This window comes from Zalophus californianus, chromosome 9 (assembly GCF_009762305.2).
Source record: "Zalophus californianus isolate mZalCal1 chromosome 9, mZalCal1.pri.v2, whole genome shotgun sequence".
Classification (NCBI taxonomy): domain Eukaryota; kingdom Metazoa; phylum Chordata; class Mammalia; order Carnivora; family Otariidae; genus Zalophus; species Zalophus californianus.
This window is the reverse complement of record NC_045603.1, coordinates 138,883,285-138,895,835: the sequence shown is the minus strand read 5'-3', so window position 1 is coordinate 138,895,835 and position 12,551 is coordinate 138,883,285. Positions and strand designations below refer to the sequence as shown.

Sequence of the window (12,551 nt, the reverse complement as noted above, 5' to 3'; positions counted from 1 at the left end):
CCGTCACGAGAGCTTTGTCTTGTCCTGCCTGGCACCGGCCCCAAGCGGACAGTCAATGACAACGCCTCGGTGCATGCAATTTTTCTTGCCTGCACGAGAAGAGCTGCACAGAGCTCCCTACGCTGAATGGTCTCACACTTTTAGAAAGGGCAAGGAGCCTTTTAAATGACTTTTGGGATAAAGTGGTAGGTGGCAGTGGCATCCAACTTCTCTCTTTTGAGGTCTGGGATTTTCATTTTGCTTTGTTCATGTTTAAGCGTGTGACAGGAGACTGATGCCTAGAGTTTCTTCAAGTGCGACTCTGTCGTGCTAATTTTCACAGCCTCTTTAAAAAGTGCATTAAATGTCTAGGCAAACACACGTGTGAAAGATGGAGGCAGGATGTGGGATTCCAGTTACTGGTCAAGTAGGATCTTCACGTGGTTACTGGATGTACAAGAAACAGATTTTTGGCAAAAACCTCAACATGTGGGAAATATGCTCCAGAAAAGAGAGCTGGCTATGCCTGCAAGGGCCAAGGGAGGGGCGGGCAGTAGAGGACCTACTTGGTGTCAGCTGCCGTCGCTTCCCTACGTCTGCTTGTGGCTCAGCTCCCTGGGTTGGTTCTAACGTCTCAGGCAGGGCTGAAGCAGCAGAGAGAGCTTGAGGACGCCCGGGCTGAGGAATTAGATGCACTTGGGGTAGGAGATGCACGCAGGTCTGCAGACCCCAGAGAGAGCTTGTCCACTGGAACTCTCACCACCCCTGTCAACACCAGTGGGTGGCAGCGGATGGTAGAAGACACCCATGTAGTCACTCTCCAGGTAAAGGCCTCACCCCTGAGTTCCTGAATTAGGAAGATAGCACATACCTGAAGACCAAGTCGGATCACAGCAGCTTCCCAACCTGGTCCAAGGATGTTTTCAAACAAGACTAAAACTCACACTAGGGACTTGTGTGCACGTCCGCTTCACCAGGGGAAAGACCTGGCCAAGACTCTGTGACTTCTGATCCAGCTCTTTGTGGGACCATAACCTGACCCTGCCTGCCTTGGGCCCCCTGTCGTCCGCTCTCCATCGCAACCACGTCCTGCTGCTGGCGCTCCCTCTCCTCCACACCATCCATTGTAATGCCCCCACACCAACACCCATGATCTCTCCTTCGGCCTGAAACATCGGTGCCCCAACTCCTTGTTCTCCTTCATCCACTAGTTAGTCATTCACAAAGGCAACCACTCAAGCCGATTGACTCCGTCCTTGCTTCTGGGGAGCCCACCTTCTAGCAGGAACGACAGACAATGGACACACAGTTACAACCGTGAGAAGCATCAGGAAGGACACCGTGGGGACAGACGGCCCCGGCGCCAGCCTTGCGCAGGGAGGTCGGGAGAGTCCCCAGTGGAAGTGGTATTTATGCTGACTTGGAAAGACCGAGTGAGGGTTTGCCCAGGCTAGCTTGAAGCTTGTAAGGGATTTCCATTAGAATAGTTCCAAATTTATTGACAGGGCCTAAATTCTCTGCGAATTATGGGTTCTCCGTACCAGGCTAACCCAAACTGGTCCCTATCCCTGCTGCACTTGAGCCCTTTGGGCTTCATCACCAAGTCCTGTGTGGACGGAGCCTCCAGCCCTCCACATGTGCCGAGACGGGGCGGACCCTTAGGGACTTCACGTGGCTCCGGTGTTTCCTGTGCATGCTTGCGCATCATCCGTGTCCAGAAACTGAATATTACTCTTACTGAGTAAGAAGAGAGAAAATAGACATTTAAAGAAAAGCCCCCAATGATTTTGGAGGCTGATTAATGTTGGGAAAGGGGCTTGCCTTTGAGACCGGTGGTAGGGGCACTGGGTTTGAGGCCTGGTGGGCTCCCACTGCTGGAAGTGGGGTCCATGAAACCCTGCTTTTGAGCCCATGGGCAGGCAGAGAATCCTGAATCTCCCAGTCCCGCAGGGAGCGGCACTCTGGAATCTGGAATTGAAGGCCCTGGATGTCATCAACCCCTTCTCACTGTGAACAGTTCTGTCCATTTCTAAATTCTCTGCTGTCTGCTGGCTCACTCTCTCCAGGCAACCCCCACCTTCCCTCTTCTTTGTTGTAATGTGTGGGGGAGACCCATGTCGTATACTTTGAAGTGCTATGGGCTCCTGTGGATGCTACAGATGTGTGCAGATGTGGCTGCTTGTCCCGCCGCTGTCTGGGCTCCTAGCCCCCAGGAGCTGCCCCCCCCACCCTCTGGGGTTTGCATGTCGAGCCTCCACGCAGGACCAGGAACGGGGAAGTCCCGCGAGTTTGGGAGGAGAAACCCACACACCCACTACCATTAGCACGCCCGCGATCTCCGTGGTCACTGCTAACGTTATTTATTACAGCTTCGTGTTCCTTTTGAGGCATAATTAGAAAAATATATTACCGTAGAGACCCTCGCCAAGATAAATGAATAGTTTGAGGTTTTTTCATTTCGATGCCTTTTTCAGAAACATTGGGAAGAGAGAAGGTTTTAGAGGTCTCTGCAGAAACTTCACAGGAAAGGTGGTGAGATGGCATGCCTTCCTTTTGGTGGTGGCCCCACGCGAAAACAGGGCAAGACATTCCATTTTATTTAGCGAGGGTGCGTCAGAGCTGGAAGGCCTAATTTATGATCCTGAAATACCATTCAGCTGATGCAGGAAATTCTAAGTGCATATGTACACGTCTTCTCTAAGAGGAATAATTTAGGGAAATCCAACAAGATTAGGGTTTAAAGACATACAGCCTTGTTAGCAGAAAGCTTAGAAACAAATACTTTTTTACGGTTTTAAAAAGCTTCTGCTCCCCTTTTTCTTTCTTTCTTTCTTTTCTTTTCTTTTTCTTTCTTTCTTTTTTTTTTTTTAGGAAAGTGTGACATTTCTCTGGCCTTCTGAGCTCGTGTGGATGATTATACGAGGTTCAGGCCAGTCCTGCCCTGCACTCTCCTCTTTGCTCCCTGAAGTAATCCCTCTTTCTCAGTGGCACCCTCTTCAGAGGAGCATTCATCTCTAACCCTTTCTCACCAAACCAGACACAAAGCATCTTTCTTAACTGGACGCTCCCAGTATGGGGTGGGGAGTGCCTGGCGCTGCGTTTCCAGACGGTTCCTCCAGCCATTCGGACCAGCCCAGGGACACGCTAGCTAGGAACCGGGCAAGAGTGCATTTTAAAAACACTTGTTTCTAGGAAATATTTGTTTGGCTTTTTCTCATGCTACTTCCTTCGTTTTATAAAGTATGCACAGTATGCTTAGAATCACAGCTGCGTCCTCCCTCCCTCATCTATTAACTTAGAAAATAAATGTGTGCCCAAGACGGGGTCTGTACTGATCTGCAGTCTGGGAATTGTGGCCTCCTGGGGCCACTGAGTCACACAGCCCACGTTGGATGCTATTTGAGTTGTCTTTCTATTTTACATGCATATGCAGAAGACAAACCTATTGTTACAATGTCCTGCAAGATCTAATAATAGTGCTGTCAATATCTCGGAAGCAAAGGGAGGACCCTTTACGGACTGCTTTTGTATATGTCGTCTGTGTTGGAAGCATCTTCTAGCCCCGGGCCGTGGAGTCAGCACCACTGCCCCACGGAGGACACGCCACAATCCGGTTCCCAGGGGAAACTCGCGTGTGGAGTGCTTACGTGGTGTGTGCCATGTCCCACAGCCTGTAACCTCTTCATCACGGGCTGGGGCATCCCTCACACCTGACCTTGACACAGCGCGTTACAGGATGTCATCATAGGTGGTACTTAGAGCAACCTCCAGAAGGCAGATGCTCGGGCGAAGCCACCAAATCGTGGACCCAGCTCTCAGATCTAAACTGAATCACAGTGACTGGGACCTTCCCATTCATACTTGGTCAGATCGACATAATTTGCTCATATGGAACAAGTTTCAGAAAAAGGAGACTTTTTCTTAGGGACTTTGAATTGTCCCCAGTGACTCATTTGGTTTGAGACCATGTCAGAGATGAGCACCACTCACAGACTTTCCGAAGCCCGACAGGACTGTGAGTGCGCTGTTGGGTAACCCTGCACACAGGGAATGGCCCGTTCTGTCCTCCCCTGCACATGCCCCTGGCCTGCACCGTTTGCCTCTGTCCTGACCGCAGTAACGTCGCCCTTCTACGGTCCCCATTGCTTTCCGGAAGCTAATGTGCTCCATATAGCATTAACATGTATTTCTACTGCTTGCTGATGCTTTTTAGGAGAAGTGGGCCATTGAAGGAATTCTAATTTGTTGACGACTTCACAGGAAATAATCCTGTAACCTGGGTCAGACTGCCAGATGCAGTGGGCAGCTCGTCTGGGTTTGATGAGACTAGCGCCCTGGAGCCCATGGGGCAAGTCTCCCTCTCCTGGCTTTTCCTCCACCTTCCAGCTCACTGACCTGCAGATCTGCTTGGTTTCCGTTGTACCATCGTAAAAAGTATGTTTTGGCACAGGCAAGATGGTCTCTTAGGTTCTACCAAAGTTCTCAGGTCTGTAACCTGCACAGATCATGCCCCAAATCGCCTAAGGCAATTTCTGAGAGCCCGTGGACACACTGGGGACAGTGTTTGTGCACACGGTCTCCAGCCGGCTGGCCTGGCGGCAAGGCTGACCTTCCCATGAGAGGGCTGGACTGCTCGTGAAGAGTTGTACCGTCATCTGATTACGGACACGGTTAGACTCTCTGAGGGACTTCAAAATGTCAGATATTGGTGGACAATTAAAATAGTGTTTATTTGCTGCTTCGTGCAGAGGGCATGCCCCACAGAATCTGTGATAGTTGCTTTGGGGCTCTCCATACCCAGCTTTGTCCCATGTCCTCTGCACCATTAACCGGCAGCTCCACACGCAGGGGCCTTGCAGGCGGGCTCATACGCATCCACGTTTTCTGCAAGGAGAAACCCCCCAGTCTGCAGAAGCCAGTGGCTCCGGCCCGTCCACTTACACCGGAAGAGTGCACTGGCTGTGCGGTGGGACCTGATTTTACTCGCGTCAGCATCCTCATCTGGAGAAGGTACAAACACTGACAAAGTGCTTGACCAGCCAAGTACTTTAGAGCTTGTGATAAACAAAAAGACACAACAGGGAGAAGAATAAGGAAGCGGCCTCGTAAATACAGCTGGGGGAACAGACCTGAAATGCACATCTGAAAAACCACAACCACCTAAAAATGCGAGTTTTCCCCACGTCTCTCCTTTGTGGACTTCATACAACCCCCACACGGACGAATCAGGTACCAGTCTAACCGTGCGCACGGCCCCCGCTCTCGGCCCCCACAGGGTCCCTTACTGTCCTAAATTCCATGGGGCACCCTCCCCCATGACTGTCAGCAAGGACCCTTCAGGACGGGGAACTCTGGTCCTCCCCCCGCCTGCCGCAGCCTCCCTAGGGGGCACACGGGCTGGACGTTGACTCCACGGTGGCTGGGGGCGAATGCGACACACTTAAAAAAACCACACACGCCTGGGGGATTCATCGTCACCATGGGATGGACTCCTTAAGTGGTAAGGCCACCAGGAAACGCTGACACGTGTGTGTGTGTGTGTGTGTGTGTGTGCGCGCGCGCGAATGTGTGAGTGTGCAAGTGAGGGTGAGTGCGTGCGTGCGTGAGACGAGTGTGAGTGAACGTGCGAAAGTTTGCGTGTGTCAGTGTGTGCGAGTGTGTGTGAGTGTGTGCGAGTGTGAGTGTGTGAGTATGAGTGTGTGTGTGAGTGTGTGCGAATGTGTGAGTGTGCGAGTGAGGGTGAGTGCGTGCGTGCATGAGACGAGTGTGAGTGAACGTGCGAAAGTTTGCGTGTGTCAGTGAGTGTGTGCGAGTGTGTGTGAGTGTGTGTCAGTGAGTGTGTGCGAGTGTGAGTGTGTGATTATGAGTGTGTGTGAGTGTGTGAGTACGGGTGTGTGAATATGTGAGTGTGCGTGAGAGTGTGTGAGTGTGAGAGTGTGTGAGTGTGAGCGTGTGTGTGTGAGTGTATGTGTCTGTGAGTGAGTGTGTGGCGGAGGCAGCCCTCCACCCTATCAGGACGGGGCTGACAGGACGGTGTCAGCCCGACCCTCAGAAGCCCTGTCTCCCCTGGACGAGACCATCTCGAGGACGCGGGGGGTGGCGTGTTTCTCGTTGGTGCCCAGGTGAACCCCACGCGCCGCCGACGCCCACAGCCCTTCCCACGTGAAGCAGGGCTGGGCTCCGTGGCGCTGGGACGCCAGCGTGCGGTCAGGGACCGCAGGGTGACAAATGACCTCTCTGCCAGGTTCGGAGCTGTGACCGTCTCCGCGCAGCCCCCTCCAGATGGGCCTAAATTAACTACTAGCCAGTGAGCGGGTCTGATGGCCCCATTAGCAACACTGCCGCGCTCACACAAACAGCTCAGGAGGAGGGTCTTTCCGGAGCCGCGCCAGGGGTCTTGGAAGGCGAGGCTTGCGGAGACCCTGCCCGGCAGGTCCCTGAGACTGCGCAGCACAACGGCTGACGGCGCGGGACAGAAGGCCGCCGTCCTCCCGTTAAGCTCCGCGGCGGCCCGCTGCCCGCGTGGTGACAAACCCCTTCTCCTGGCTGGCCCCGCTGCTCCTGAATCCGGAGGCCAGTCCCTGGTTAACTAAACGCACCTCTCCCAACACAGAAGCTCGGGGCAGACACTGTCCTTGACCGTTACTGCTATGGTAGAGACGCACTTTGTGCGCAACGAATGACAATCTAGGAGGCAAAGTGGGCGCCTGGTCCAGAGCTCAGTGGCCCCGGATGCATCGATCCAAGGAGGGAGTGTGTGCTCAGTCCCACTGCTACAGGAGTCTAAGAGAGCAGGTGCGCTTGAGGGGGCTGGGGTTGCGGAGCTGGACAGAGCAGCTCCAAGGGCACAGGCCTCCAGCTATCCCACGAGCAGGTTCGGGATCTCCCGAACAGCACGCTGACTCTGGGTGACAGTGCCGTGCGGTGTCCTTGGAAGCTGCTACAGAGCAGGTCCTGCAGAAGTGTTCTTACTGGAAAATCCCACCACCATCAAAGGGGCTGCAGGGGGCTCCGGGAGCTGATGGGCATGCCGTGGCCTTGGTGGTGGTGGTTTCACCGTGTGTACGTGTCCCCAAACTCACTGAGTTGCGTTAAATGCATGCAACTTCTTTACATGTCAGTCAGACCTCAATTAAGTAGTAAAAAATTAAATTAAAAAATAAATATGAAGAAACAGGGGGTGCCATGATGTGTGCTGTTTCTTCCGTAAGCCTTAGGAGCCTTACGCCCTGGCTGTCCCCGGGGGGTTCCCGCCTGGACGGAGACCCCAGCGCACAGCTGTGGGAGACACTGCTGTCTCATCCCTCCGTTTCAAATGCTTATGGTTTAAAAGTTATCTTAGGAAACGATCAGTTGGAAATGTCAGTTCTTGAGAAACTATCAAGAAAAATACAGATAAAAAGCAAAGGTAAAGGACAAACAGTAAGTTAACAGTAACACAGGATGAATAAAATGGATTTAAATGGGAGCAGACGGTCCTGTCAGCAGGCTGTGGGGTCAGCGTGGCTCCTCCCACGACCTGGACCCTGTATTTTCCTAGTTGTGGTGGGTGAGTTCCGGCTGGTACCTGGTATCTCTGATGCTCTGGGAGCCACGAAATATGCAATGAAAACTACTCGGTCCTCTGGCCACTCTCCCAGGAAAGGGGTGCATCTCCACCCCACCCCTGCTCTGGTCCCAGACCAGAAAGCTCAGCCGCCCGTGATGATGGTGTAGGCCGCCCAGGGCAGCTGCTTGAGCACCTGCTGTGTACGTGGCCTGCAGGGACAGGGCCGTGAGCAGAAGGGACCGACCTCCATCCAGTGTGACACTCAGGCTGGCTCTGGGGTCCCCTGGGGCCGTTAGCACCCACTCTGTACCCCGGGCTGGGCTTTTCCATTTTGTATTCCTTTCTTCCCCGATGATATGTGCTCCCAAGGGAGGACCCGTGAATTATAAATACCCAGTTTTGTTCTACGGTGTTATTCTCTAACAGAGGGATCCTTTGTGCAGGAGTGTCTATCACCAGTAAGGATCACTTGATGGGATTGGTGTTACTATTATGTTATTGTTCATTCTTTTCCTTTTGCCCTCGGGGGCAGCACATTTCTCTCTTCTGTTTCTCTTTGGGCCTTTCCTGTCCTCCTGAAATTCAGCCGTCCGCAGATGGTTTTCCCAGCACTGGACAGCATGGACAACAAGAGCTATTTATGACCTGTTTTTGATAATGACCCGGTGTTGTTGATCCTGACCACCTGTTTTCTCTCTAGGGGAGTCCCCTCCTACCTTCCCCTCTATTTTTAGTCCTGGATTAGACAAATAAACATAACAACCAGTCACTCAATCCTAGTAACCTGTTACTATGGATTTGTATGCAGTATAGAATGGTTCTTCTTCGCCTGGCTTGTTCTGACCCATCCTTCCAGACCCACGTCTTCCAGGAAGTGCTCGCTCACTCAGTCACAGGGCTTGCAAGTGCTCATCCGGATTCCAGCAGCAGGTGTGTCTATGTCCACGTCGGGCTGCACCATGATGAGAGGCAGGCCGTGCGGGGGACCCTGTGGGCACCTGCCTGGGCCCAGAGACAGATGGGAGGGGGTGAGGAGGGGCGGTGCCTGCAGGGTGTGGCAGGGACAGGGGGCCTGCGGTGGGAGGCCACCCTGGGGCTCTGCCAGGAGGGCCTAGTGCTGATGCTCAGTCTCGGCTCCGTAACCTTCATTAGACTGACGTCCTTCATGTCTCCAGGCGAGATGGCTGTGGGTATGGAGGCTCCACGCACCTGGTCTTGTCTTCAGCAAAATACTGTTGCATTTCTGTGAATTTAGGGCCATGCCATGCCATGCGCCTAACAGCCTCAATAAATCCTGATAGATTGAACTGATAATAAAGAATTGATTTCCTTTTCCTTTGAAACCTAAGTAGGATGGTTTTTAATATGCTTCTCGGTCAACAAGAATGGTGTTTCGTGTCCCTTTTGTGCTCAAGGATGACAACGCCGCAAGCCAGAGTGGCCCCTTGGAGAGGAGGCTGAGTGCGCCTTCCGAGGGCGAGGGGGCTCCACAGAAGCTGTGCGACCCCGAGTCTCAGTCTACTGGTTCTCGCCGCTTGCTGACTGCACTGGACAGCGCCTCCTGCCCACGCACGTCCTTCCTACCTGGCGATCCCCCGTGGCTCAGCTCAGGGGCCCAAGCTGCATCAGGTGCAGCTGGGGGAGGCGCGTGAATTCATGGATGAAAGAAGTAATGATCACCGTCCTGATGACACTAACTGGCTTCCTGGGACCCGGGTCATGCATCTCCACCTGCAGGGTCCTTAACCCAAGGCGGTGAGGAGCAGGGCAAGTTTCCCAGGCTAATCCTGGCATGACCAGCACAGGGAAACCGAGACCCTGCTGCTCCGGCTCACAGCGGCTTAGACACCCACAGCCTTGCCCATTTGCATGGTGGTCTAAATCTCCTCTCTGTCTTTCCCATGGGGACCCCCTGGCATCCTGTCTTCAGGCCCCCAGGCTCCCCAGGAATCTCCCCATCTCTCCCCTCATGAAACCCTTGTATGGGAAAGCCCCAGCTGATGTCTGCTTCTGAGAGGCCAGCTAACTCTCCCCCCTTTGCTCACTGGGCCAGACTCCCCTTCAGGACACCCCGACCCTCCCACAGCTTCACCCAAATCTTGGTTTTCTCTTCTACCACCACCTTCCCTTCATGCCCCACGATCCCTCTGAAAGCTGAGTGGGCCTCGCTTCTGACTCTGCCCAGAACCCCCACCAGGTTACCCCACCCACCCAGCCCCTCACCAGCCTGCAGCCCACCTATCCTGAGGGCACCCCACCCACCCAGCCTCTCACCAGCCTGCAGGCCACCTATCCCAAGGGTACCCCACCCACCCCACCCCTCACCCCAGGTCACCCCACTCACCCGGCCCCTCACCCCCTGCAGCCACTGCCAGGTCACCCCACTCACCCAGCCCCTCACCCCCTGCAGATGCACCCCCGCCCCATGTTGCTCCACCTGTCCAAGCTCCAACTCGACCCTTCTGAAATCCAAGTCAGAGGGTTCTGCGGCTGGAACCCAGCAAGGGCTCCCCATGTTGCTCGGAACAGGAGCCCAAGGCCTCACGGTGTCCTACAGGGCCCTGGGTGGACTGTCCACACCCCTGCCCCATTCTCTCCAGCACCCTGTTCTGACATGTGCTGGTCTCTGCTTCCCGCCTACTTCCCCCTGCTCCCCTTGGCCAGAGGTCACCTCCTTCAGGTCCTTGCTAAGACCTTGCCATTCCTCAGGGCTGCCCACCACACCTCGACATTTCAAGTGTGACTCCATGTCCCTGTGCCCCGAGCCCTATCCGGCTCCCCCAGCTTGCATAGCCCTCGATGTGCAGAGTCTTGTGTATTGCTTGCCGTCTGCCCACTCCCTCCAGGCTATGAGCCCCATGAGGGGAAGGTCTCTCATGTTGTCCCGGATGTGTCTGCATAGAGGCTGCTCCTGACACCCAGCCAGCACTCAGGGAACGAAGCCCCGTCTTAGTGATCACAGCAGGGACACTGCCAACGGAGAGTTCTCGGGGCCCGAGCTCAGAGATTGCAGTCCCCCTCCTTCTTCCCGATCCTACAGATCCGCTCTCTGGGGCTGGTGGGGGTCCAGACCCCAGCTCTCAGGGTGACCCTAACTGTCCACGTGGCCACCCACTGTGACACTTTGCGGTTGTGCTCGGCATGCAGAGCTACACTGTGTTTCATGGTCCTTCACTCGGTTACAATGTGACGTTCCCCCCAGGGTGGGGCTGGAGTGACAGGGGGACTGCAGGGGTCCAGAGAGGTCTGTCCTGATCCTGGGGGCAGAGGTGCAGGGGATGATGGATGGCAGCTTTTTTCTTGGGCCTTCTCTAGGGGCATTCTTGGGGAGCTCGGTGGCTGTTAGCCCAGCCGCTCAATCTGTAACCACCCGTAATAGTCCTGAGAGAGAAAGTGCTAGAACTGGCGGTTTTCCTAAAACAAAGCACAGTGCTGCAGAAATCGGATGCCCTTTGGAAACCCCAAGGCCTTAAGGGGCCTTGGCACCTTCCTTCACCACCTAGACCGAAGGAAGCCCGGAGAGTCGGAAGTAGGCATCTGAGCTGTTCTCAGACGCGCCTTCCCGGGTGGTTTCTGTAACGCTCACTGGGCCCATTAGAAGTGAGCACTTAATTGGTAAGCGGCAAACACCTTGCAACGTGCACTTAATTGTAACTAATTTGCTATTGATCAGCCATTTATTCTAACAGAACCATTGCCAAAGTGTCCTACATCGTTAACTGTCAAGATAAAGGGGCGCTGACATCTCTCCTACTCTCAATCATCTCTTCTCTATGTCAGAGTACATTTTGATTGATTCCAGAGAGGATGTGCAAAACCACATTAGGAAACGAGGAATTTGGTTTAAAACAAGGGAAAGCTGGAGAGTCCCTGGCTTGTGAGGAAAGCCCCCCCCCCCCCCCCCCACCGCAGGCTGTCCCAGGAGCCCCGCGGCCAGGGTCTGCCTGACGGCCAGCACCTGCTGGAATGTTTTAGATTGCATCTCTGTTCCTAAGCAGCCTCGTGAGCATCAGGCACCCAGAGGAGGAAGGTAAGTGATCTATTTTCCACGTTCACATTACATACGAGCTTATGAATTAGTGGGTTCCTGTAACACTTGCTTTGAAAGAAACTGCGCGTCCTCTGTGGGAGGTGTGAATCACACATGCACAATGGTATCTCATGGGTCTACTTCAGCTCCATAAAATAATGCATTGATTTAATTTTTCAGGTAACTGAAATGAAGCGGTTTAAGAGTAAGTTCTATATAAAATTTTAAGCATTTTTATTAATATATTTCTGGGATGTTTTACTTACTTCCCTGCCTTTTTAAAGAGAATACACATAATGATCTAACCTTTTAAAGGCACGTGATTGCTCATATGGGTATCAATTAATATCCTGGAAAGTCATTTAAAATAATTTCCTTTGGGTTAATAGAGTGTTCCGAACAATTTATGCTTATCTGAGGATCCCAGACGTCCTCAGACACTGGGATTCTCAGGCCCCCTGTGCCCATCACCTGTCACCCGACATGGATCCAGAGAGAGACAGAGATGGAGGGAGGGAGGGATGGCTCTCGACCACACAGAACTCTAAGCTTCCCGATGGTATAAAGTGTACACCTTTGTGACCGATGTATCCTTTATCCTTGATTTCACACAAGGTCTTGAATTCTTCACACTTGCAAGTTGGCCAAGCCATGAGTGTGGAATTTGACTGTCCTAGAACACAATTTCTTCAGGCGAATGTGCTCACTGATATCAAATTAATTGTAATGATTATAACTTATACTTTTAAAGTAATGTGCTTGTCACAGGGGAGCATTTTGAAATTATTCCCAAGCCGGGGTTCTCCCGCAGCGCAGAGGGCACTGGGGTTTCTGCCGCCCCAGGAGTGGAGGCCGCAGAGGCGGGGGGAGGCAGGGTCAGCTGTTGAGAAGTGAGTGGCTGGAGGACAGAATCTAGAAACTCCTTCTTCCCGGAGCAGTGTTGTCCGTGACTTCTTGCTTTGTTTTGTTTTTGGGCAAAAGTGCCCGTGGAGC

General features: G+C 53.3%; 1 protein-coding gene and 1 long non-coding RNA gene across 2 annotated transcripts in view; one reads left to right on the top strand and one right to left on the bottom strand.

Annotated features, from left to right (window-relative positions):
- ADARB2 (adenosine deaminase RNA specific B2 (inactive)) overlaps positions 1 to 12,551 on the bottom strand; it is a 409,625-nt gene that overhangs the window by 328,039 nt on the left and 69,035 nt on the right. The window lies entirely within an intron of this gene.
- On the top strand, positions 6,212 to 8,832 carry LOC113923100. The gene is made up of 3 exons (XR_003520169.1): positions 6,212 to 6,774; positions 8,337 to 8,458; positions 8,681 to 8,832. It is a non-coding gene; the product is annotated as an uncharacterized LOC113923100 (long non-coding RNA).